The 23562-nt window shown below is 45.8% G+C and overlaps 1 protein-coding gene across 3 annotated transcripts in view; it reads right to left on the bottom strand.

Annotated features, from left to right (window-relative positions):
- bcl11ba (BAF chromatin remodeling complex subunit BCL11B a) overlaps positions 1-23562 on the bottom strand; it is a 58202-nt gene that overhangs the window by 9057 nt on the left and 25583 nt on the right. The gene's annotated exons all lie outside the window — the stretch shown is intronic.

Here is a 23562-nt window from a genome sequence, read left to right as displayed (position 1 = left end):
CTCTCTCTCTCTCTCTCTCTCTCTCTCTCTCTCTCTCTCTCTCTCTCTCTCTCTCTCTCTCTCTCTCTCTCTCTCTCTCTCTCTCTCATATTCTGAACAAACTGATAAACAAACATTTTATAATTGTCCATCCACAAATGTTTGGACTTGGATCGTGACTTGAAGGAGACCTGCTTCACCTCCAATAAAGATAGAGGAGATCCTCTGTACTACCAGTCTCCCTGCATATCAACCAGACATACAGACAGATACCACTCTACCATAACTCTCCCAAGAACAGACTCCCATTTCACCATGACCACTTCTCACTCTACTACCAAGCCCAAGAGAGTCAAGACTACAACTCCACACTCCAAGAGAGAAAAGTTCCCTAAGTATAATGAGAAGAGACTGTGGGCTTCTTCTCCCTGAGTTGGTGGGAGTATTAAAGAAGCAGTAAGGGAGAGAGTAATGATCTTGTTTTCCATGAGACAAACTCCCATTGTGAAACAGCTGCTGCATGGAGAGGAGAGAGAGGGAAGAGAACACAGAGCGAGAGTGAAGAGAGTGGGGAGAGAACAGGGAGAGAGAGGGGAGAGAACAGGGAGAGAGAGGGGAGAGAACAGGGAGAGAGAGGGGAGAGAACAGGGAGAGAGGGGAGAGAGAGGGGAGAGAACATAGAGAGAGAGGGGAGAGAACAGGGAGAGAGGGGAGAGAGAGGGGAGAGAACAGGGAGAGCGAGAGTGGAGAGAAGAGGGGGAGAGGGAGGGGAGGAAGAGGGAGAGAGGGGAGAGAGAGGGGAGAGAACATGGAGAGCGAGAGTGGAGAGAAGAGGGAGAGAGGGGGAGAGGGAGGGGAGGAAGAGGGAGAGAGGGGAGAGAGAGGGGAGAGAGAGGGGAGAGAGAGAGGAGAGAACAGGGAGAGTGAGAGTGGAGAGAAGAGGGAGAGAGGGGAGAGAGAGGGGAGAGAAGAGGGAGAGCGGGGAGAACAGGGAGAGAGAGGGAGAGAGTGTGGGAAGAGAGAGGGGATAGAGAGGAGAGAGTGTGGGAAGAGAGAGGGAAGAGAGAGGGGAGAACAGGGAGAACAGGAAGAGAGAGGGGAGAGAGAGGGGACACCACAGTGTGTGTCATCCACGGACGCTGCCTCACACCACGCTAAGCCCCTGATTCAATTAGGCAGAAATGATGGCTAATAACGATCTTAGGTTTCCAAACAGGCCGTGTCAAATGCCGCATGCCAATCTGGGCTTTAGGAGCACACACACACACACTTGCACGAACGCACACACATGCATGAACGCAAACACACACAGGCATACACTTATACATAAATACATACACATACACATACACGTACACATACACACACACAGCAAAGAGACAGAGGTCCCAGATTCCCTATAGTCTCAACACAGATGAGTTGCCAAGGAGACATGAGACATTGACCAATCACTGTCTAGGCTGGGACCCTCGTGTTATCCAAAGCAGGTGATTTATCAAGCCTTCTCTTCTCACACAGCTAACTTCCTCTATTGTGACATATCTAACCAATCACGTCTCAGTAATTTGCTCTCTCCAAGCACTGAAAATGAGGGAGAATGCAGTAAATTGGTCTGTGTTTGTACGTGAATCACACAAAATAACCGCGACTGCATTTCACCACTGTTGGGTTTTCATTGTTTTCCGTCCGCATTTAGGAGATTAAAATAAAAGCTCAGAATCATTACTCTGTATCATTTTAGTCGTAGGAGGGAGAGAGAAAGAGGAGGGAGACAGACAGAGGGTGAAAAGAGAACAGAATACTAATTTTCATTCATTTGGCAAATTTGCATTCACTTGTCGTTATAAGCCTTGGTTAGTGTGGTGTTTTGAAAAGCAAAAAGATACAGAAAGGGACACAGAAAGAGAGAGAGAAAGAGAGAGAGAAAGAGAGAGAGAAAGAAAGAGAGAAAGAGAGAATGAGACAGAGAGAGAGACAGAGAGAGAGAGAGAGAGAATGAGAGAGTGGGATTTTATTCCGAACTACCGAACCAAATTGTAATCGCTGTTGACAAATGGGGGGCCACCATCCGCCAAAAAAATCTCCTGGAATTTGAGAGATTTTCTTCGACAACACAATAAAAGATCTAGGTGCTAAACTGATGAGGAAGCTGCGTAGGGAGGGGGAAAAGGGCTATAGGATCTTCTAATGAGGTGCTCATTTGCTGACATTGGTTTTTACAGTGGGGACTTCGTTTAGGCTGTCATTAAGCCATTATCCAGCGTAAAGAAGTCTGCCGTCCTGTAAGAGCCCTGGTTGGTTCTGGAAGCCCTTTCTCTCTCTATTAGTGGAAGTGTGCCGTGTTGGGCTGGCCCAATGCCTGTGTTTGGTTTGGCCAGCGTTCACACACATCTTTGGCAGGAGGGCTGTTGGATGGCTTACAGAGGGAGAGGGATAGGGAAAGCTGGAGACAGGGGAAGGCGCAAGAGAGGAATGTAGAGAGAGACAGGAAGGGAGGGGAGAGAGCGGGAGAGGAGGAGATATGAATAGTGTGTAGTGTGCTGGCTGCTGGATCTATGGGGGGGGTTGTCCATCCATTGAATAAAAAAAGTGATTGAAGTATACAAAAACCATAATTTAAGTATACAAACTCCATAATTCTTATTTACTCTGACTATTAAATTTTTTCATAATTTAATACTTTTTCAATAATCTTTTTTTAATATTTAAATTATAAATATGGGCAGGAAAGCCCTAAAACTGAAATTAAATAGTATATATTTTATAATACTTTCCTAAACTCTGGGGGAGAAGCTAAATATTACGGAACCTCAATGTAATAATGTTGCATTTAAAAAAACTAAAACGTATATGTGTGTGTGTGTGTGTGTATGTGAGAGTGTGAGTGTGAGTGTCAGTGTGTGTGTGTGTGTGTGTGTGTGTGTGTGTGTGTAATAAATATAATATTTTGAAAGACGCCAGAAGAGCACATCAAACACATGTAATTGTCAGACATAATACCCGTCTGTCCAAATAGAGTGGATTAATCAAGGTTTTTGCATGCTCCACTGCAGAGGGACACAGGGAGAAGTGTGCACAGGTGTGTGTGGGCAGGAACACCACATGTGTGAGCACCACACATATAATACTTTCCTAAATTCTGGGGGGGGGGACGAAATGCTACGGAACCTCAATGTAATTATTTTGAAGGTGTGTGTGTCTGTGTGTGTCTGTGTGTGTCTGTGTGTGCCTGCCTGCATGCCTATGCCTTTAGTCTGTGAATGTTTGTGTAAATTCAACTTCACCTATAATTACCTACATAACTATTCTGAATTTAAACTCTCTCTCTTTCACACACACACAGGCTGAGTTCAGATCTGTGTTTGCGACAGTGTAGCCGACGTCTGGTTTCCTCCTCAGAGACTGGTGGTGGGCAGGAAACAGAAACAGAGACAGAGGGAGAAGGTAAATGAGGACTGTATGCATACTGTTAAAATGCATCCCAAATGGCACCCATTCCCTATATAGTGCACTACTTTTGACCAGAGCCCTATGGCCCCTGGTCAAAAGTAATGCTCTATATAGGAAACAGGGTGCCATTCGGGACGCACAAAGAGACTCTGCTCCAGCCATGCATCCTGCTATGATTAATACCATTGTATAGCTTTGCTCTGCTCTGTTCTGTTCTAACCAGGCAGGCAAGAGGTGGGTGGTGGGTGGCTGGTGAAAGGAGAAGGGGATGGAGTTGCCTGCCTGCCGCACTGCATTGTGGGAGCTCCCCTGCTGTTGGTCCCTGGAGTGTTGTGATGTGCGCTCTTCAAAAAGCCTCATGTCAGCGCCGCTGTCTCATTTAAAGGCAGACTCCCCCCCATTTGCATCTCCCCACGTCTAACAGGACCAGCCATATGTCGTCAAGACAAAAAAAAACACAAGACAATGGTGACAAATAAATTGGCACACTACCCTTCCCCCATCACATTTTTATTTATTCCAGCCTGTCAAAAAAACTAAAAAAAATAAGAAGAAGAAGAAGAAGAAGGGAGAAGAAGGGAAGGAAAGAAGGAGAAATAGATGGGGCGGAGGGGTTTTGAGAATGGCCTTTAGGCAGCCAGTTCCATCCCCCCCTCTATCCAAACAAAACAAACAAACCAACAAGCAGGAGAATGGTCCGTGTGGAGGGGGAAGGCTCAGGCATGATGATGTGAAGAGAGCAGCATTCAGTAATGATGGCATTTATCTGGAGAGGAAGCATGTAGAACGGAAACAGGTTGACGCAATTCTCTCTCTCTCTCTCTCTCTCTCTCTCTCTCTCTCTCTCTCTCTCTCTCTCTCTCTCTCTCTCTCTCTCTCTCTCTCTCTCTCTCTCTCTCTCTCTCTCTCTCTCTCTCTCTCTCTCTCTCTCTCTCTCTCTCTCTCTCCTACACAGCCCTGTCGGCCTTAGTGTGCAGCAACAAATAAAAATGCTCATTACAGAATGATTTCAGTTTTCACTATGATTCAATTTGCAGTAATTACTATGGCCGGCGCTAATAAAAAAACGGCTACAAAACGCGAAGGTCAACTACCAGTTAGGAGTGTTCATTTTCATCTCAATGTATTCATCCTCGCCCGGCTAATGGCCCAATTTTCTCCCCTCGCTCCTCAATAAATATTGCTGGAATTACAGGTTAAATAGCTAAATTAAATCACGGCTATTATAGTAGGCTGCAGTGCACCCGCTTGGCTCGGCTGCATGTGGCTGAGGGAGGGAGCGAGAGAGGGAGGGAGGCGGACGGGGGCTAGCCTCTCCATGTACAATTACTGGGGAAGTGCCAATCGCCAGACAGTGCACGATTAATGTCACGAGTGCTGGGGCCATCAAATTATTACATTCATTCTCTCACCAGGCCTTTTGCGCTAGCCTGGAAAAAAGAAAAATGTAGAGAGAGGCCTGTGTTATTGAGAGACCAACTTGGCTCTATTTGCTACGCATTGTGAGGCGATTGGGGAGGAGAAGGAGGGAGGAGAGGGAGGGAGGTTATGGGGGAGGACAATAATAAAGCTAATTATTATATGTATAACAGACAATTCCCAGCCCCTTATTTTCGGGGTAATTGATTATGAATTGTTGTCATGGTGTACACTCCACAGTATATGTTTATTGCATTGGTAGAGGTGGAGGGAAAAGGGACGAGACACCACTGGAGTTTAACAGAGTGCTCTGTAATAGTAGACATGAGTCACGGTAGTATGACTAAGGTACTAGACCCAATAGTCCCCTGTAGCTCAGTTGGTAGAGCATGGCGCTTGCAACGCCAGGGTTGTGGGTTCGTTTCCCGAGGGGGGCCAGTATGAAAAATGTATGCACTCACTAAAACTGTAAGTCGCTCTGGATAAGAGTTTCTGCTAAATGACTAAAATGTAAATAAACCGTATATAAATCAGATCTGAGAGGAAGACTCTCTGACTCACTCAACACTGCTGTTATGTAGCCAACCTTTCACACTTACACACACATACTTGGAAATGTTCATACAGAGAACTATAAGTCAATAAGCAAATATACTACACTCTTAGAAAAAAGGGTTCCAAAGGGGTTCTTCGGCTGTCCCCATAGGAGAACCCTTTTTGGTTCCAGATAGAACCCTTTTAGGTTCCATGTAGAACCCTCTGTGGAAAGGGTTCTAAAACTCAAAAAATTAGGGGTTCAACAAAAGTTATTCTAAGATCCTCAAAGTTCTTTGAAGAACCTTAGGGTTCTTGGCACTGAAAATTGCCCCCAAAAGGTTCTTCCAAGAACCCCATAGGAGGTGGGGTTCATCGAGGAACCTCCTTAGTTGGTGGGGGTTCTTGCAGGAACCTAACTGCCCAACTGAAACATTTGGATTTGAAAGGACAGCAGGTGCAGGCACTTAACTAATTTTTTAAAGATCTCCTCAACTGAAGGTAAGGTTTGTCCCTTGTATGATCTAAATTGATATTGTTTTATGATGATACCATGTATCTTTTCATATTTGTGCAAATCTTTCTAAAACAGAAAATGGACATAATTCAATGGATATCAATCAACAAAGAGGTAACAATATGTATGCTATAAGAATATGCTGAAGGCTAGCTTTATTGGGTGCAGATGAATGAACTGCTCACTTTTGTGTCTGCAGGTATACAGACGAGGAGGCATACAAAGGTATGTCAATTGGTACTGGTATGTTATGCAGATCACATGTACCATCCCTCTCCCTTACCTCTTCAATGAAAATCCCATAGGCCTCTACATTATGGACAAGGTATGTGTATGAAAACCATTATCAAACCGTTTTTTTCATTCACATTTACCACAAAAACCAAGGTATGAATACTGTTGTGTGCATGTTGTTAAACATATGTATAATTACTATTTTTGGGATTCACAGACTTCACCCTCCCAACACCTATGATGAATATAACAGGAAACCTCTTCGATCACCATACACTGCAAAATCATTATGGCTATGGATACTGAGAACATCAACACATAACATCAACACGCCAGAGAATATACCCATTGGACTTGGGGCTCTGCTGGGAGTTGACCTCATATTTTGATTTCTTTATTCTGCTTTGCCACTAAAATCATAATAAACACTGACAACTAAAATATTGTGTTATTGTTGTTATTGTTATGCGTATTATTATTAATATATCAAAAATTAACCCCAAAAGGTTATTCAAAAGGTTATTTGAGGATCCATTAAAAGGGGTTATTTGAAGAACCCTTTTAATGGGTTCTTCGAAGAACTTATAGGGGTTCCCCCACAGTTTCAATTTGAAGAACCCCTAAAGGATCCTCCAGGAACCTTTACTTTTTAGAGTGTACAGTACATGGAACCTAAAAGGGTCATACCTAGAACCTTAAGGGTTCTACCTGTAACCAAAAAGGGTTCTTCAAAGGGGTCTCCTATGGGTACAGCCGAAGAACCCTTTTAGATTCTAGATAGCACCTTTGTTTCTAAGAGTGTACAAATGTACACTATATACAGTACGTGTTCCAATGATCACATAAGAGATCAACCAAGGCAGTGTGTCCGTGTGTGTGCACATTTGTGTGTTTGCTTGCTCACGTCTATGAACTGTGTGTGTTCGTGTGGGAGAGGTGCGAGAGAGAGGTTGTGGATGATCAGGGTGATAGGTCACAAGGGAAGGTAAATCCCACTTCAAACCTGTCCGTCCTGTTAACCAGGGCTTAGAGAGATAACCTTGGGATCTTCATGCTGTTTTAACCTGGCTCTCTAAAGCCAGCCACGGCCCTTTGAACTACACAAGGTTCTCACACTAAGATGCTTAAATTATGAAGGCTCCAGATTATATTCATTTTATTCCCCTTACTTTCATACTACACTCCTTACTATGTTATTTTTTCGCCTTCTCTCCCTCTCTCTTTCTCTCTCTCTGCCCTTCTCCTTCTCTCTCTACCTTCCTCTTTCCGTCTCACTCCCCTTCCTCCTCTATAGCTTTCATTCCACTGAGATACCTTAATCGCAGCACGGCAGACTAAGAAAACACCAAAGAACTCTGGTAACTGCATCAATAGGCTGACTACAGTATTATCCTCAGCCAACCAAAGGCACCATAAGCCCATGTTCATTTACATACAGGAAGTTGAGCCGTCATAGCCCTAAGAACCGGGACACAGTCAGCCAGCCAGGCCTGTGTGTATGTGTGTTCCCGGGGCGTCCTCTTTAGAACCCCCTCCCTCCTCCTTCTCCACTAGAAGGAGTCAATGTCACCACACACTCATTTGCATTTAGAACAAAGATGACACAGGGCTGGGGGCGCGAGGTGGTGCCTCCCAGCCGTCCGCTGCGCTTGTCGAAAGTTTCCTGACATTTCTTGCATTATTAAGCCCTGGGCTTCATTACCATGCCTATGATCTGGAGAGGTCCCCAAGCCCCCTGGTTCCTCACCTTGAATCACTAATATCTTGTTTATGACTATCATAGCAAATCGCATAGAGGCAACAATTACATGCAAATCAGATCAGGCCATGTGTGTGTGTGTGTGTCTGTGTGTGTCTGTGTGTGTACAAAGCTAGGAGGTTCTTGCATTGATACACACACCCATGCAGAACAGTTACCTAGGGTAGTAAACATATGCTGTAGTATGTATGGCGTAATCCTAAACGGAATACAATTGTTCCTGTATTTACTGTCACAGTTCCCAGAGAGAGAGAGAGAGAGAGAGAGAGAGAGAGAGAGAGAGAGAGAGAGAGAGAGAGAGAGAGAGAGAGAGAGAGAGAGAGAGAGAGAGAGAGAGAGAGAGAGAGAGAGAGAGAGAGAGAGAGAGAGAGAGAGAGAGAGAGAGAGAGAGAGATAGAGAAAATAAGAAGAAAAGACAGCATTTATGTGTGTGAGAAAGATAAATAAAGAGAAAGAGAGGGAGGGAGGGTATATCCGTCCGGGATATACGGCGGCGAGGGGAGCAGGGCATCATGGGTGAAATCATGTGTGATTTACTAAGTGTAAATGAGGCAGGAATCTGCCAGCAGCTGTTTTTTACTGCCTGTTTGACACACTCATCTCTCTCTCCGTCCAGAGGCTGGGGTGGACAGACCAAGAGAGAGACAGACACACACATGGATACACATGCATACGTACATACGCACACACACAGACAGTAGACATCTGCTTCCCATTCTCTAACCCAGACCAGGCCAGACCAGCTAAATCCTCCTGTGGATTGCTTCACTTCAGGGGGATCAATGCACTCTGCACTCACACGCCCTGTCTATTGCGGTCTTCCTTCTCTCTTCCTTCTCCCTCTCTCGATGCAGTTTATTCACCCCTTTCGCTCTGTCTGTCTATTGCCCTCTACCCCTACTATTCATGCCTTACTCAATCTCTCTATGTACCCTCCTCCCCATCTTTCCCTTCTTTCATCAAAGTACTTTTATAGTATGGGGACAGACGAACGGTTCTGTGTGTGAAGTTGTACTATAAAAGCAGTCTGTTTTTGTTTGTTTTAACAAAGTGGTTTGAGTGTGTTAATTGCTTAATATCACTAAATCGGCATTTTGAAATGGATGTAATGTCTCTACAAAAATGAAATAGAGGACCAGACAGAAACTTTAATTAAAAAAGCTCATTTGAGGAAATGAAAAAATATAACAATATCCACCACTAATTTAATTTGAGCACAGTAGCTCGGCACTCAGCGAAACATTTAGCTAACAGTGCTGTGAATAAATGTAGTATAATGTAGCTGTTGGTAAACTTGAATGTAGACTACATTACATTCCCACAGAGACAAATTATTCCTTGGAAAACCCAGTCAGACATCTACGCAGCTAGCCTCACCGCAGAAGCTTGAGGCTTCAAACCAAAACAAGCTTCACACAACAGGCAACCCTGAAACTCAGCTCCTTTAACATTAACATTACCCATAGATGCTCTATTTCATGTCAGGTCATACGTTCTTTAAAAGGATCATATTCATGTCCATTTCTCTGAGCGGGGGAGTCTGACAATTGACATGACGTCTATGTGCCTGTCAAAGATAAATCCCCTCTCTCATTCTCTGACAAAGTGACAAAGACACCCTTCGCTTTTTCTTTTTTCCTTTCTATTCTTTTTTTTTTTGGGGTGGGGGACGACACATGACATCCCCATGTCCCAGAGTGCACTGCAGTGGCTGGTCCCCATCTCCTCACGTGAGATTAGTTGAATAAAGGATTAACAGGGTCGGGAGGAGGGGAGAGGAGGGGGAGGTGGGGGGAGAGGGGTTAGAGGGGGGTCTGCTTCGGTATTATTTCTTATGAATTTTAAACTAACACTGAGCAGCTTAGCGAAATCAGAATGAATTAAATTAATTAGCTGAGCCTGGTGACAGTAAGTAACGTGGCGGAGGACTGAGGCTGAGGCTGGTGACAGTAAGTAACGTGGCGGAGGACTGAGGCTGAGGCTGGTGACAGTAAGTAACGTGGCGGAGGACTGAGGCTGAGGCTGGTGACAGTAAGTAACGTGGCGGAGGACTGAGGCTGAGCCTGGTGACAGTAAGTAACATGGCGGAGGACTGAGGCTGAGCCTGGTGACAGTAAGTAACGTGGCGGAGGACTGAGGCTGAGCCTGGTGCAGGCAGTAGTACTAAGCCTTACGTTCCAATAAAGGGCCGTCACTCCAACCTCAGCCTGGGGGAAGAAAGGGAGGAGAGGTGGAGAAGAGAGGAGGAGGGGTGTCATGGGTTAGACACCTATGGCCTGAAGGCCTAGAATCACAGATGAGGAGGAGGAGAAGAGGAGGAAGAGGGAGAGAGAGAGAGAAAATACTTATCCTGCCTCTCCTGTCACATATGCTACACTGTGGAAGGGTAGGTAACCTATTGCTAACCTATAGCACAATGCAAAGTACTCTGAGGGCTCATAATAGGCCCTATATAAATATGATACATTTTTATTTCTAATGGTAGAAGGAACATAAAAGTAGTACCAATGTTATGGTAGATAGGCCCTGTATCTGTGGCCTGTTAACAAATTAGATGGATTAACAGAGAGCGTGCCAGAACGCTAATCCCACTCCTGGCCCTGAACGGACTTCATGCGGGGGGAGAGGGGATCGAGGAAGAGTACAGGAAGGGGCCCAGTGGGGGCGTAATCCCCCCGCCCCCCGGTGTCGCCCTAATCCTGCCACACACAGGACAGGAAAGGAAAAGTGGTACATGGAGGGAGGCAAGGAACACCAGGACACACCTGCTACCTGCTAGGGCCCACCTGGGTGTGCTGCCTGGTAAAGAGGCTGGGGGAAATATGTGTTATATCAAATTAAATAGTATTTGTTGGGAGTTATTTTTTGTGAAATCAAAGGTGTTCTTTTACGTGTACAGATTGTGCTGCAATTGTAGTGGTTTGATTTTTAAATGAAATTGAAATACTGATGGAATCGGTCTTACCAATAAAGATTTTGCATTATCCGTATCTCAATCGACAAATCCTGTGTAAGATTGAATGAAAACATACTTTTTTATAACCTATTGTCAGGTTAGGGAAGAAAATAAAAGGGGTTTGTCTGTCTGGAAGTACTGTGTGGAAGCAGCCATACAGATCGTGCCATAAACCTGATTTGCACAGGAGCACAATCCAACACATTTTTGGACAGTCTCTAAAGTCCGTCCCTCCCGCCAAACCCCCCCTTTAGGAAGACTGTCCAAGTGCTGTCGGCCAAGTGGGAGTCTCCTGGAACACACACACACACACAGCAAGTCCTTTCCCAGACTGTGAGGTAACAGTGTACCTCTCCTCTGAGTAAGACGTATTACACTGCGGACTGACAGAGAGCCTTCCTCCACAGGAAGAAAACATTCCTTCTTTTCATTTTTTCTGCTTTTCATTTCCAATCAATTCTTCTTTCATTTCACCATTTTTTGTCCATTATCAGGAATCATTTCGGATTATTTGAAGAAAATGTGATGGCACTATAACGTTGGAATTCTTATAGTTTTATACTAATTAAGATGGTTTTATGTGAATGTAGAACAAGATGGATGCCCGTATTAGCCTTCCCTCTCCCTCCGGTCCCAACCTAGCGTGTTGCTTCGTTGACCTCTCATACACCAAGTGTCTCCATAGACCACCATGTGAAACAAATTAGGTGGAGAGAGACACTCTTCAGATGAGAAACTGAAGAAAAAAATGTTATGGCAAGCTTATTTGCACAGTAGTCAGTGGAAATACGATACAGCGGCGGAATTCGAGAAAATTCAGGAGAGGAGTCTGGGGAACAGGGGGGAGGAGAGGGGAGGGAAGGATGGTGATGTCATAGCCAGAAATAAAGCAAACGTTTCCCTCCTGCTTCCAGGTGCTTCCTGGAACCCAGGTTAAAGGTTTCCTTTTACCGGGGTTACATTATTACTAGGGCCCAGAGTTTTACAGGAACCCAGGTGACATTATTACTAGGGCCAGAAGTTTTACCGGAACACATATGAAGGGAATGCGATGGAGTTTTCTTATTGGTTGCAGGAGCTATGGTGGAGGTATAACATAATGTGGGGAGAGTAGAGACAGGGAGAATAGGACGGGAGGTAGGGAGGAGGGAGAGTGGATGGAATGGGAGAAGAGGGAGGGGGAGAGAGAGGGAGGTGGGGAGAAGAGGAGAAGGGTGAGTGGAGGGAATGGAGAGGGGAGCCAGGCAGGGTCGGACTGTTATGGTCAGGCTCTGTGTGTTTATACAGTGATGACAGAAAGAGAGAGAGAGAGAGAGAGAGAGAGAGAGAGAGAGAGAGAGAGAGAGAGAGAGAGAGAGAGAGAGAGAGAGAGAGAGAGAGAGAGAGAGAGAGAGAGAGAGAGAGAGAGAGAGAGAGAGAGAGAGAGAAATGGTCCGCTCTGGCCTGGGAGAGCAGATCCAGACCAGATGAGGGTTAGAGCGGGGCATGGGGGGGAGAGGGAGGAGAGGAGAGGGGGATGAGGGGACAGGTCTGTTCCAGAGGACCGTATAAGGTTTGGATCATTACAGAGGTCCCTTCTGACAGGAGACTATCAGAGGACCAACTATGCCAAAAACCTCCATTCAGACCGTACCAGAGGACTGAACAATACAACCAACACTAAACGAACACATATAATGGCTACGTTCAACATCACTGCCCATATAGGAGTGTTTAAACCTGGCTTGGACAATTCTTGTTCAATCAGAATTTCCTTTTTGGTCAGGGCCAAGTTTACTCAATTAGACTGATGCCAGATCATTCACAAAACAGGCCAGAACGAACATAACATAACAGGAGAGAGCTCTGTTTGCTATCAGCAGACGTTTTAGAGGTGTGAAAGGCTTCTTTTAACAAGCACCTGTAAAAGGTAATAAGGCGTACCAAACACAGTCTAATAGTGCCAGCCATTGTGCCTCGCATTTTAGAACACACAAATCCCATCTCTCTCTCTCTCTCTCCCTCTCTCTCCACATCTCTTCCTCAGCCTCTCTCCCTCTCTCTCTCTCTCTCTCTCTCTCTCCCTCTCTCTCCGCATCTCTTCCTCAGCCTCTCTCCCTCTCTCTGTCTCTCTCTATCTCTCTCCCTCTCTCTCCGCATCTCTTCCTCAGCCTCTCTCCCCCTCTCTCTCCCTCTCCCTCGCTTTCTCTTTCTCTATAAACAAAGGTATTTAACAGACTGTGTAAAGGAGAATAAAACCCACAGAAGCAGGGATGGAGGGAGAGAGGGAGAAAGAGAGGGAGAGAGAGAAAGAGAGAGAGAGAGAGAGAGAGAGAGAGAGAGAGAGAGAGAGAGAGAGAGAGAGAGAGAGAGAGAGAGAGAGAGAGAGAGAGAGAGAGAGAGAGAGAGAGAGAGAGAGAGAGAGAGAGAGAGAGAGAGAGAGAGAGAGAGAGAGAGAACTGAGAAAAAAGGGAGGAATAGAGAGAGAGAGAGTCGAGTTCGTTTGAGTACTGCCACAAGGCTGTACTGTACTGTCTGCTCTGCTATGTAGTGAGGGAAGGGGAGGGAGGGAGGGGCTGTGTGTCTGGATAAGATTACACAGACATCTTAACACATACAGGCAGAGGCTCCCACTTCTCTAAACACAGCCAGTCCCCTTTTGGTCAAGGCCACGATCACTCCACTCACATGAGGTACTGCAGATCAGGCAGGCAGATCTAAAAGCAGCTCCACACAAAAACACTCACTTTGACTTCACAGTGAAAGCTTTACAGTGCTTCAGGACCTTTGATGGATAAATAGATGGATAAATAGTTGTCATTGAGTATTTCAATGGAGTATTTACAGTTTGGAGAATGCCATGTTTGGGTGTGAATGGTGTGTGAGGGAGGTTAAGTCTGTTAACAAATAAAGGGCCCTACTCATGGCCAACCAGAAAATTCCTCTGAGTTTCCCTCTTGGAGGACAGTGATCGTATGTGGCCTTCTTAGTAGTAAACGAGGCAACCTCCTCTCCATCACCATCTCCTTCTCTTTCTCGGATGATAAAGACTAAGCGTTTAAGATCACGATCGGGATTAGGTTAGGAATGCAACACTCTCCTTCTTGTATTCCCATGCGAAAAAAGAAGGGGGTAGAAAAAAAGTGAGAGATAGAGAGAGAAGGCGTGACAGAGAGAGAAGGTGGGAGAGAAAGAAAGAGAGAAAGGGAGAGAGAGGGAGGATAGAGAGAGAGAGAGAGAGAAAGAGAGTGAGAGAGAGAGGGAGGGAGAGAGTGACAGAAGGAGCGAGAGAGAGAGAGCAAGAGAGAGAGTGAGGGAGAGAGAGGGAGAGAGGGAGAGGGAGGAGAGAGGGAGCGAGAGGGAGAGAGGGAGGAGAAAGGGAGGAGCGAGAGAGAGAGAGAAGAGAGGGAGGAAAGAGGGAGAAGGAGGAGAGAGAGAGAGGAGCGAGAGAGAGAGAGGGAGAGAGAGAGAGAGAGAGAGAGAGAGAGAGAGAGAGAGAGAGAGAGAGAGAGAGAGAGAGAGAGAGAGAGCGTATGGTGGAAAAAGGCTGTCAGGCCTGTAAAGTGTGGAGAGGCTGGTAGTAGTGGGGGGTATGGCATTCACACAGCACGGCTGTCTCCATGCTAACTCAAACCAGGCCCACTCCCATAACCAGTCCAATCTGTTTTCGTTTGTAAGAAACAGTCCCATACCCCCCAATCTGACACACACACACACACACACACACATACTGACACAGACACATACACACATACACACACACACACACACACACACAAACTGCTCACATACTCACACACCCCTACCCTACCCACCGGCAACAGAAGAGGGACTTAAAAAATGTAGCCGGCCGTCTCTTAAAGAGACAGTGTAGCGCTACCAGAACCTACACACACACATAAACACACTGAGGTGAGCAGAACAACAATTCTACTGGGTGGTATGGAGTTTAAAAAGAGAGAGAAAAACCTATATCCAAATATATTCTATAAACTTGAGGTGTAACTTCCTGGTATAGTAAACAGTCCCGGGTCTAGAAACATGAGTCTCTGGTACAGGACAACACAACATGCTAAAACATGCAGAGACAAGACCTCTCCTCTCCCCTTGTCAGCCTTTTCATTAGTGGCTTGTGGGTCAGATTCATAAGAGGAAAAATACGGTGTAGTGTAACAAGTGAAAAGGTGAAACTACAAAAGGAAGAATGCACTTTATCCTGCCAAATACGTGAGCGCTGAGGAGGGGAGAGCGTGGTGAGGAGGGAGTGGGGAGAACGGGAGAGCAGGGGAGGGGGAGAGAGTGGGGGTGAGGTACGGAGAGAGTAGGGGTGGTGAGAGAAGGGACAATGAGAAAGAACTGGAAAAACGTCTGTCATCTAAAGCTATGACTCTTGGCATCGCCTCGGAAGAAAGAGTGAGGAGAGAGAGAGAGAGAGGGAGAGAAGCAGAGACTGGATTTGGAGAAACCCTATCATGCCCCTCTCACCGCAGTAAAAACAAATGACATTTGTCTGAGGGGACCTCAGAGTCTAGCACAGGGGAGGTGGCACAGAACAAAGACCGCTATAAAAAAGAGATTGAGAAAAAGAAAATAAGAAAAAGAGAGAGAGAGAAAGAGAAAGAAAGAATACGTCAACAAAGGACGTTGGGTGAACTCAGTCCATCATCTCTCAAACATTAACTGTAAATGTTACTGTATGCTTCAGTCAACTACTGGTCTTTGATTGTTGATCGAGGCCTGTCTACACACATATACACGCACATACACTGCCCCCACTCACATACACACACACACACAGACTGTACAGGTGAAGCCTAGCCCAGCCAGATCTCTCTGTGTGTTCGTGTGTGTGTGTGTGTGTGTGTGTGTGTGTGTGTGTGTGTGTGTGTGTGTGTGTGTGTGTGTGTGTGTGTGTGTGTGTGTGTGTGTGTGTGTGTGTGTGTGTGTGTGTGTGTGTATGTGTGTGTGTGTCAGTAGACGGTATTAATTACGTGTGCATATGGATGGTCTATACCATAATAGTCCCAAGCTGGCCTCGGCATCCTACTCCCCTTAAACTACCCTATTATTAAAAGCTGCCTGGGTATTCAGAAACACAGGGCACTATAAAAGAACCCTGTGATGTGTGGTAAGGAGTGTGTGTCTGTGGGGGGGGGATATGTGTGGGTGGGTGTATAGCAAGACAGCAGGCACCAGTGTATAGGTACAGACCTCTGCTCGCCATGTAGACTAGGGGGATTCAAACCTACCTTTACCAATTATTTTACCTAAAGACCGTGAAGTAACTGCCCTATTCCAGAGGCCTTCACTGACTGATCATTCCTTCACTCTATTCTTCTTCTCCCTCTCCTCCTCCTTCTCACCCCTTTCCCTGTGGACTGGATAGGGGCCTGTATCGGGGCAGAGTCTATATGTGCACTAAAGGCCTTAAGATAAACCCTAACACACACACACACACATACCTGTGTCGTGTGTGTCCCGGCTGGCTAACATCACTGGTGTCTGCTTCAGAGGTCTGGTCACCCAATGAGACTCATCCACCATTCATCCATCACTCATTACACTTAACTATGCCCATTCACATCTGTGTGTGTGTGTGTGTGTGTGTGTGTGTGTGTGTGTGTGTGTGTGTGTGTGTGTGTGTGCGTGCGTGCGACAAGCAGGAGATCTCTCTCTCTCTGTCTGTCTCTGTCTCTCTCTCTCTCTCTCTCTCTGTCTCCCTCTCTCCCAGTCTCAGCTGCTCCAATTAGGCTGGGCCGATGGGCCAATGCTCTGGTGCACTGCCCTCAGTCTGATTAGATTTACCATGCTACCTCTCACTTTACAATTAGGCAGATGGCCAGCGCAGAGCCAGAGGCCACAATGCATGGCACACAGGCCGTGAACCAGACCATGGACTGACTGAGGCTGAGAGAGGGGCACTGAGAATGGGTGGGTACATACAGTACATTCACAGACTTTCCAAACCTAGCACCATGAATGGTGATGGTGATATTAATGGATTGTGAACAATAAAAGTGGTAATAGTCAATTGGATTTATATAGTTCTTGTCCCGACAATCAAAGCATAATCAAACCAAGTCCGTGCACAAAGAAAGGAGGCTCTGTATGTGTTCTGTCACTGCGGGTGGCCTGGCTATATTGTGCTGTCCTATATATACCTAGCTCAAGTCCACAAGCCTCTCCTAATAGTATGATCTGGGTGGAAGGAGGAAAAAATGAAATCTCCAATTGTAATTAGGTGTGGGGAGAAACGCTCCCCAACCTTCAATTTAGGTATGTCTTTTATCTCCCTGCTGCCTTCAACTAATGCCAGGTGTGTTAAAACACCTCTCTGCTCAGACAACAGGGGTGCCCGCTTGAAATAACAAGGCTTTCTTCATCTCCTTCTCTCTCTCTCTCTCTTTCTCTCACTCTCTCCCATTGAGCAATGGAGGAGGAGATGCACAGAGGGCAGGGAGAGATGAAGAAAAAAAGACAGAAAGGGAGAATTATTCTGAGAGATAGAGTGAGCGAGAGAGAGAGAGAGAGAGAGAGAGAGAGAGAGAGAGAGAGAGAGAGAGAGAGGGAGAGAGAGAGAGAGAGAGAGAGAGAGAGAGTGGCAGATTCTCCCGTCCGTCTCTAATCAGGAGGATTTGTATTGGAGTATTGTGATTGCCTGCCGTTGGCCCAGCGCCAGCATTGTTTAACACTGAAAGGTCCTCCCGCTAGCACACACATTAGCCCGCCAAGGGGCCACTGCACTGCACTGCAGCCAGACTTTTTTTTTAACCTTTATTTAGACTACAGGTAGAGACTAGGGCCTGGTGTGTGTGTGTGTGTGTGTGTGTGTGTGTGTGTGTGTGTGTGTGTGTGTGTGTGTGTGTGTGTGTGTGTGTGTGTGTGTGTGTGTGTGTGTGTGTGTGTGTGTGTGTGTGTGTGTGTGTGTGTGTCTATATGTGTGTGTGCGCGTGTAAAGCATGTGTGTGTAATAGGAACACATATCTAAGCTATAAATACAGACCATGATATTGTAAAAATGAAAATATATAGCCTGCTTTTATTTTCTAGGGAAAGAGAGAGAGATGCTTTCTCAGAAAGAAGAAATACACATTGTATTGATTCAGAGAGAAAGAAAGCCTTTCTTATCTGTGATGTTGTATAGATAAATCAATAGAACTACTGTAGCTAGCCATGCGCTAGCCATGCGCTGTGTTTGTTTTCTTTCTGACTGGATAACTCTGGATGCCTGATAGGGCAGAGCTAGGCTTTGATAAGGGCTGGGATTAAACCAGGTCTCTAGTGTTGTGTACCCCAGCCCCAGCCCCAGCCCACAAACCCCGGGGACAGGAGATGAAATTGCGTCCAGAGTCTGGTTCTCGGTAAAAGGAGACACACACGCTCTCGTTTTACAGCGCTACCACCCAGAATGTCCCTCACATAAAATAAATAGAAAAATACAACCACTGAAGTCAGTGGCACCGTCCCGTCAAAAAGGTTATGCGTGTGGGAGGGGGACTGCTGTGTTGGCTAAACCACACTACCCACGGCAGCCTGGGCGAGAGGGGAGAGTGAGTGATCTCACAGGAGTGTAAACAACATGAAGCTATTTTGCTGACTCCAAGGGAAGGGGTTAACAGTGTCCCAGAGGCCTATGAAGATCACGCCATCCCCAGCCCCAATGGCAGTCCCTTCCTCTGCCTCTTTCGTGAAGACCAAGTTCTAGACATAGCCCCTAAACCCATCCCCTGCCTGTCATACGAGTTCTTCTCCCTACTACTGTACCTTCCCGCAGACGAGAGCAATTATGGTTAGAGAGGCCTGATTATAGTCCTGCCATGTCCACAGCCCTAGCTGCCACTACCTCCTCTACATACTGGGACTTCTCAGAGAGACAAGGAGAGAGGGAGATGGAGAAGGAGAGAGCGAGAGGGGGGGTGAAAGAGGGGGGAGAGCGAAACGGAGCGAACGTAAACAGAGGAGACGACTGAGGAGGACAAATATCAATACTTCTGTCCGCATGGGGCTGCTAAGTGTTGAAAGCCGTAGCTGTGCCATCGGTGTGGCGTGAGTGTAGCGTGCGCTGCGACCGTTAGCATGTGAAATTGGGCAGGCTTAAACCCTCCTAAACAAGGGGATCAACACACATTCGTCAGGCTGTGCCGCCCTCGGCCGCTTACACACACAGAAATTCATGCACACACACAAACACACACGCACTCTCAACAGAGTACCGGTCACAGATGACAGAAACTTCACCTACTGTTCTAACAAGCAGCCTCCCTCGGTTTCTTGTAATTGAGGTTTAAATCCTCTCCTAACACCTTCTCCTGCATTCCTCCATCCCTCTATCCCCTACACCACCAAACATGCATTATTCCAGTGCAGGGCCTATAATCCTCCCAGTGGTTAACAGAGTGAGAAATTAGCTTTAGTTAAGTGGTGATTTCAGAAGGCTAAACGGCAGCGGCCCTATTGTACTGTCAGGGCTTCTCCAGGCTGGAGAGGAGAGGACCGGGCTGAGGCTTGTTAGGTCTGGAGGATTTAAACCAACACTAAGAGCTGGACTAATTCCTGGGAACGCTACATGAAGAATGAACAGCGTTCTGGCATTACATTGTTCCGTCCCAGGAGAGGAGCGCGACAATGGGCAACCGATCAGAACGAGAGGCACGTGGTGAGACGGGTTATCCCATTCTGTCCAACACGCCGCAGCGTGGCCTAGAGAGAGACACCATTGTGTGCCGCTACGCAGACAACTCTCTCTCTCTCTCTCTCCCCCTCGCCTCAGCCTAGGCCCTTTTACCGGAGCCCGATTGGCTTACCGTGTGCATTACCTTCCCCCGAGCTCTCGCTGTGTGTGTCTATGTGTGTGTGTATATATACACAGTGTGCTCTTTCCATGTCATAGACTGACCAGGTGAATCCAGGTGAAAGCTATGATCCCTTAATGATGTCACTTGTTAAATCCACTTCAGTCAGTGTAGATGAACGGAAGGAGACAGGTTAAATAAGCCTTGAGACAATTATTGTGTATGTGTGCCATTTAGAGGGTGAATGGGCAAGACAAAATATTTAAGTGGGTTTGAACGGGGTATGGTAGTAGGTGCCAGGCGCACCGGTTTGAGTGTGTCAAGAACTGCAACGCTGCTGTGTTTTTCATGCAAAACTGTTTTCCATGTGTATGAAGAATAGTCCACCACCCAAAGGACATCCAGCCAACTTGACACAACTGTGGGAAGCATTGGAGTCAACATGGGCCAGCATTCCTGTGGAACGCTTTCGACACCTTATAAAGTCTATACCCCCACGAATTGACGCTGTTTTGAGGGCAAAAGGGTATGTGTGTGTGCCTGCTTACCTCCCACCTCACCCAACAAATATTTTACAGAGACTACTTGGGAAAACAAACACTGTAAGGTTGATACACTCAGTGCAACCACGGCTGAGAGAGTGGAATACATGGATATTGTTGTGGATTTAGCTCTCAAAGCCACAGAGAGAGACATTTCTGAAGCTGTACGTCTGCATGAAATAAAAAAAAATACCCAACTAGAATATATCTTTAAAAACCCTCAGAGACTGGTTTCAATTTCCACTAAAATTCAAAAAGCCTGTTACCTTTAAAAATTCCTTAATACCCAAGTACTTGTGACATAGTTGGAAGGGTCGCACTCTGCATCTGTACACCAACCTACACAATTAAGGACGAAGAAAACTCCAAGAGGAGAGAAAGAGGGCTACCAGCGTGTGCCGAACATTTTCGACGGCGTTCACAGTCCAAATTAGCGTCAACATTATCCCACTGCTGCGGTAGGAAAATACAAAATCTGTCACCATGTGCCATGTGACTACCATAAAGTGGCATTCATTCAGTAGGGCGTTTGATGTCTTCATGTGGGAGACTTGTGCTGTGTGTGCGTGCGCCTGTGCTTGCGTTCGTGAGTGGGTGTGTATGTATAGCCACAATTCAGCATCCCACTCCACCAAAAGAAAACAAGTCCCTCCCAAAAACACTGCAAACCAGATGGGACCCCTTCCATCCACAAAGGAATTAAGGTGAAAAGTTTGAAAATAACACCTTTGTTAGCAAGCTACCTTTTGAAATACACCTTAAGCAATATGTGCGGTGTATGGAAAGGTGAGTTTGTGGTTCGCTGGGTAAATGTGCACATAACATAAATAAAAGGCTCAGGTGTTTACAGCCTGTCGGGCCAACCAAACACTTACACATAGTTTCTCTCCTGTACAGAGTGTATACAGAGGTGTGTTTCTCTAAAGCTACACAGTTTCCTGCTCTCAGTGAGACAGGGCTGGGGAACCTCGCTCTGCAGCTCTACTCAACCACCTGACCTGAAACTGACAGAGAGAGAGAGAGAGAGAGAGAGAGAGAGAGAGAGAGAGAGAGAGAGAGAGAGAGAGAGAGAGAGAGAGAGAGAGAGAGAGAGAGAGAAAATGAAAGGGAGGGAAACAAGTATTTCAACAAGTCAGGCGTGTACTCTCCACTGGGCCTGTTTTCGTTTATTTGTTTCTGTCACTCAATCGCTCTCTTAAATCAAATCAAATCAAATGTATTTATAAAGCCCTTTTTACATCAGCAGATGTCACAAAGTGCTTATAAAACACAGCGAGGAAAAAAGAAACGGGAAGTACATGGCCATAAAGGCCAGATTGTACTTACACATACACACACACACACTAAGGATAAAATATCACAAGATATCATTTTCAAATGAACACGGAAGTATTATTTCCTTAGTTAGCATACAGCCATTGTCACCCTGACAATGCTTTCAAAATCAAGTGTTTTTTTCCTATTCTCACTTATTTTCACAGCAACAACAGCTGTTTTACTCCAATCATCTCCATCTGTCACATTCATTTTGTGGCCGACAATAAAACAATACAACATATGATACTGTATTATATTAATACGTCCAGGCGATTAGATTTAAAAAAGAGGAACAATATTACACTCAGAGGTCGTTCTATTTTACTATCTTTCAGGGATAAAACTTCCTTCGGCACAATTATCTCCGGGCTGATGACAACGCGGCTCGAGTGAGGCCCTTTTAAAATCTCCAAGCCCAATCTCCCATCACTTGCCAGAGCTGTCAAGCACGCCCTGGTTCGCTGCCTTACTCCACTCCTGTGTTGAGCGTCTGTCGGCTCTAAAATATCTTTGTTTTGGCCGCGGCCCCAGACTCTCCATGCTGGTAAAAGCTCTGCATTTAATTCTGTCATTATTTTCAAATGACTGGGAGACCACCAGATTCTCTCTCTCTCTCCGAAGAAAAACACACACACTCTTTCTCTCCCTCTCTCTCTCCCTCCCTCTCTATTTCGCTCTCATCTCTCTTGCTTTTGTGCATAAGGAGAAACACACACACACTGCTGTGTGAAGCCTTTGCCAAAACCACAAGTGAAAGGCCAAAATTCCATGAGCAAATGCTTGAACTCAGAGGGGCTATGAACAAAAAGTTTGTGCTGAGGAGTAGAGTAGCTTCAGTAAAAGGTGTATTAACTGAGCTCTACACCCAGCCGATGGGCCCCGTGGGGTAGTTAAATGGGCTCAGTCTGCAGGGAAAATACCAAAATACAACAAGGGCACTTATACAACGTTTGTTAAAACGCTGTCTGGATAAAAGACTGTTGGCTTTATCGAGTTACCACACCAAACAAAAGACTCTACATCAGTGATGTCACTAACAATGCCCCGAAGATAATCTAAATTACCCAGAGTTCACTAACTCTAGAACTAGAACTCTGAGATCAAAACAATCAAATCGCTGAAAAGTTGAAATATTGACCCAAGACAAGATTCACTCATAATGATTCTTATACAGCCAGAGAGGCACAGCCACAAACCATGAAGAGAAAATAAAATGCACGAGAATAAATAAGAGCCTTGTGAAGTATAATACATTTTCAAGACAATCTTCTTTTTTTTTGGGGGGGGGGAGATATTATTCAACATTGACAATACCCTCCATTCATTTTTCACGGAGCCTGTTTCGTCTACATATTGGTCCAAAATAAGTGGCTTGCTTTCAGATGAATAAGTGAGGTAAACAATAGATTTGAAATGGCTGTCTGCAGCATTTAGTCTGGCTTCTGTGTATTGTCTCATCACACTGAGGCAGGATTCCTTTGGAAAGGCGCCTTCTTATTCCTCAGCAATTAAAGCAGATTTTTGGGAGAACAGTAAGAGAGCAAAGCAATGAAAATAAGCTCTACAAAACACACAAATGTCTGTGCCATCCATCCATCCATCCATCCATCCATCCATCCATCCATCCATCCTCTGCATTCTCTGTCTCTCAATAAAACTATTACCACCTCCTCTCCCTCCTTCCCGTACCCTCTCTTCATCTCTACACCGCCCCCTCTGACCCCCCTCCCTCCTCACCCCGCCTGCCTCGACAATCGCCCTCTCCCACCAATCACATCCCTGACGCCAGGACATCAATTCTCGCAAGTCGCAGAAAATTAACATGCATGAATGCAAAAAAGCCTGATCAGGAGTAATTAACACGGCTTCATATGCAAATTTTATTAATGCAGAACTACAAAGTCATTATGCAAATGTAACTTTCGTCAAGCCTCTTGACAAATATTCAGAGCTCCAGCCAGAGAAGAGGTTTTTCTCTCTCTCTCCCTTTTTCCCTCTCTCTCTCTCTCTCATTCGCTCTCTCTCAAACTCGCTTTCTCTCTCTCTTTTTCTCTCTCTCATCCTCTCTTTCTTTCATTCCCATC

Source organism: Coregonus clupeaformis, chromosome 25 (genome assembly GCF_020615455.1).
Source record: "Coregonus clupeaformis isolate EN_2021a chromosome 25, ASM2061545v1, whole genome shotgun sequence".
Lineage (NCBI taxonomy): Eukaryota > Metazoa > Chordata > Actinopteri > Salmoniformes > Salmonidae > Coregonus > Coregonus clupeaformis.
The sequence above is the reverse complement of the archived record's forward strand: the minus strand, read 5'-3'. Positions and strand labels throughout refer to the sequence as shown.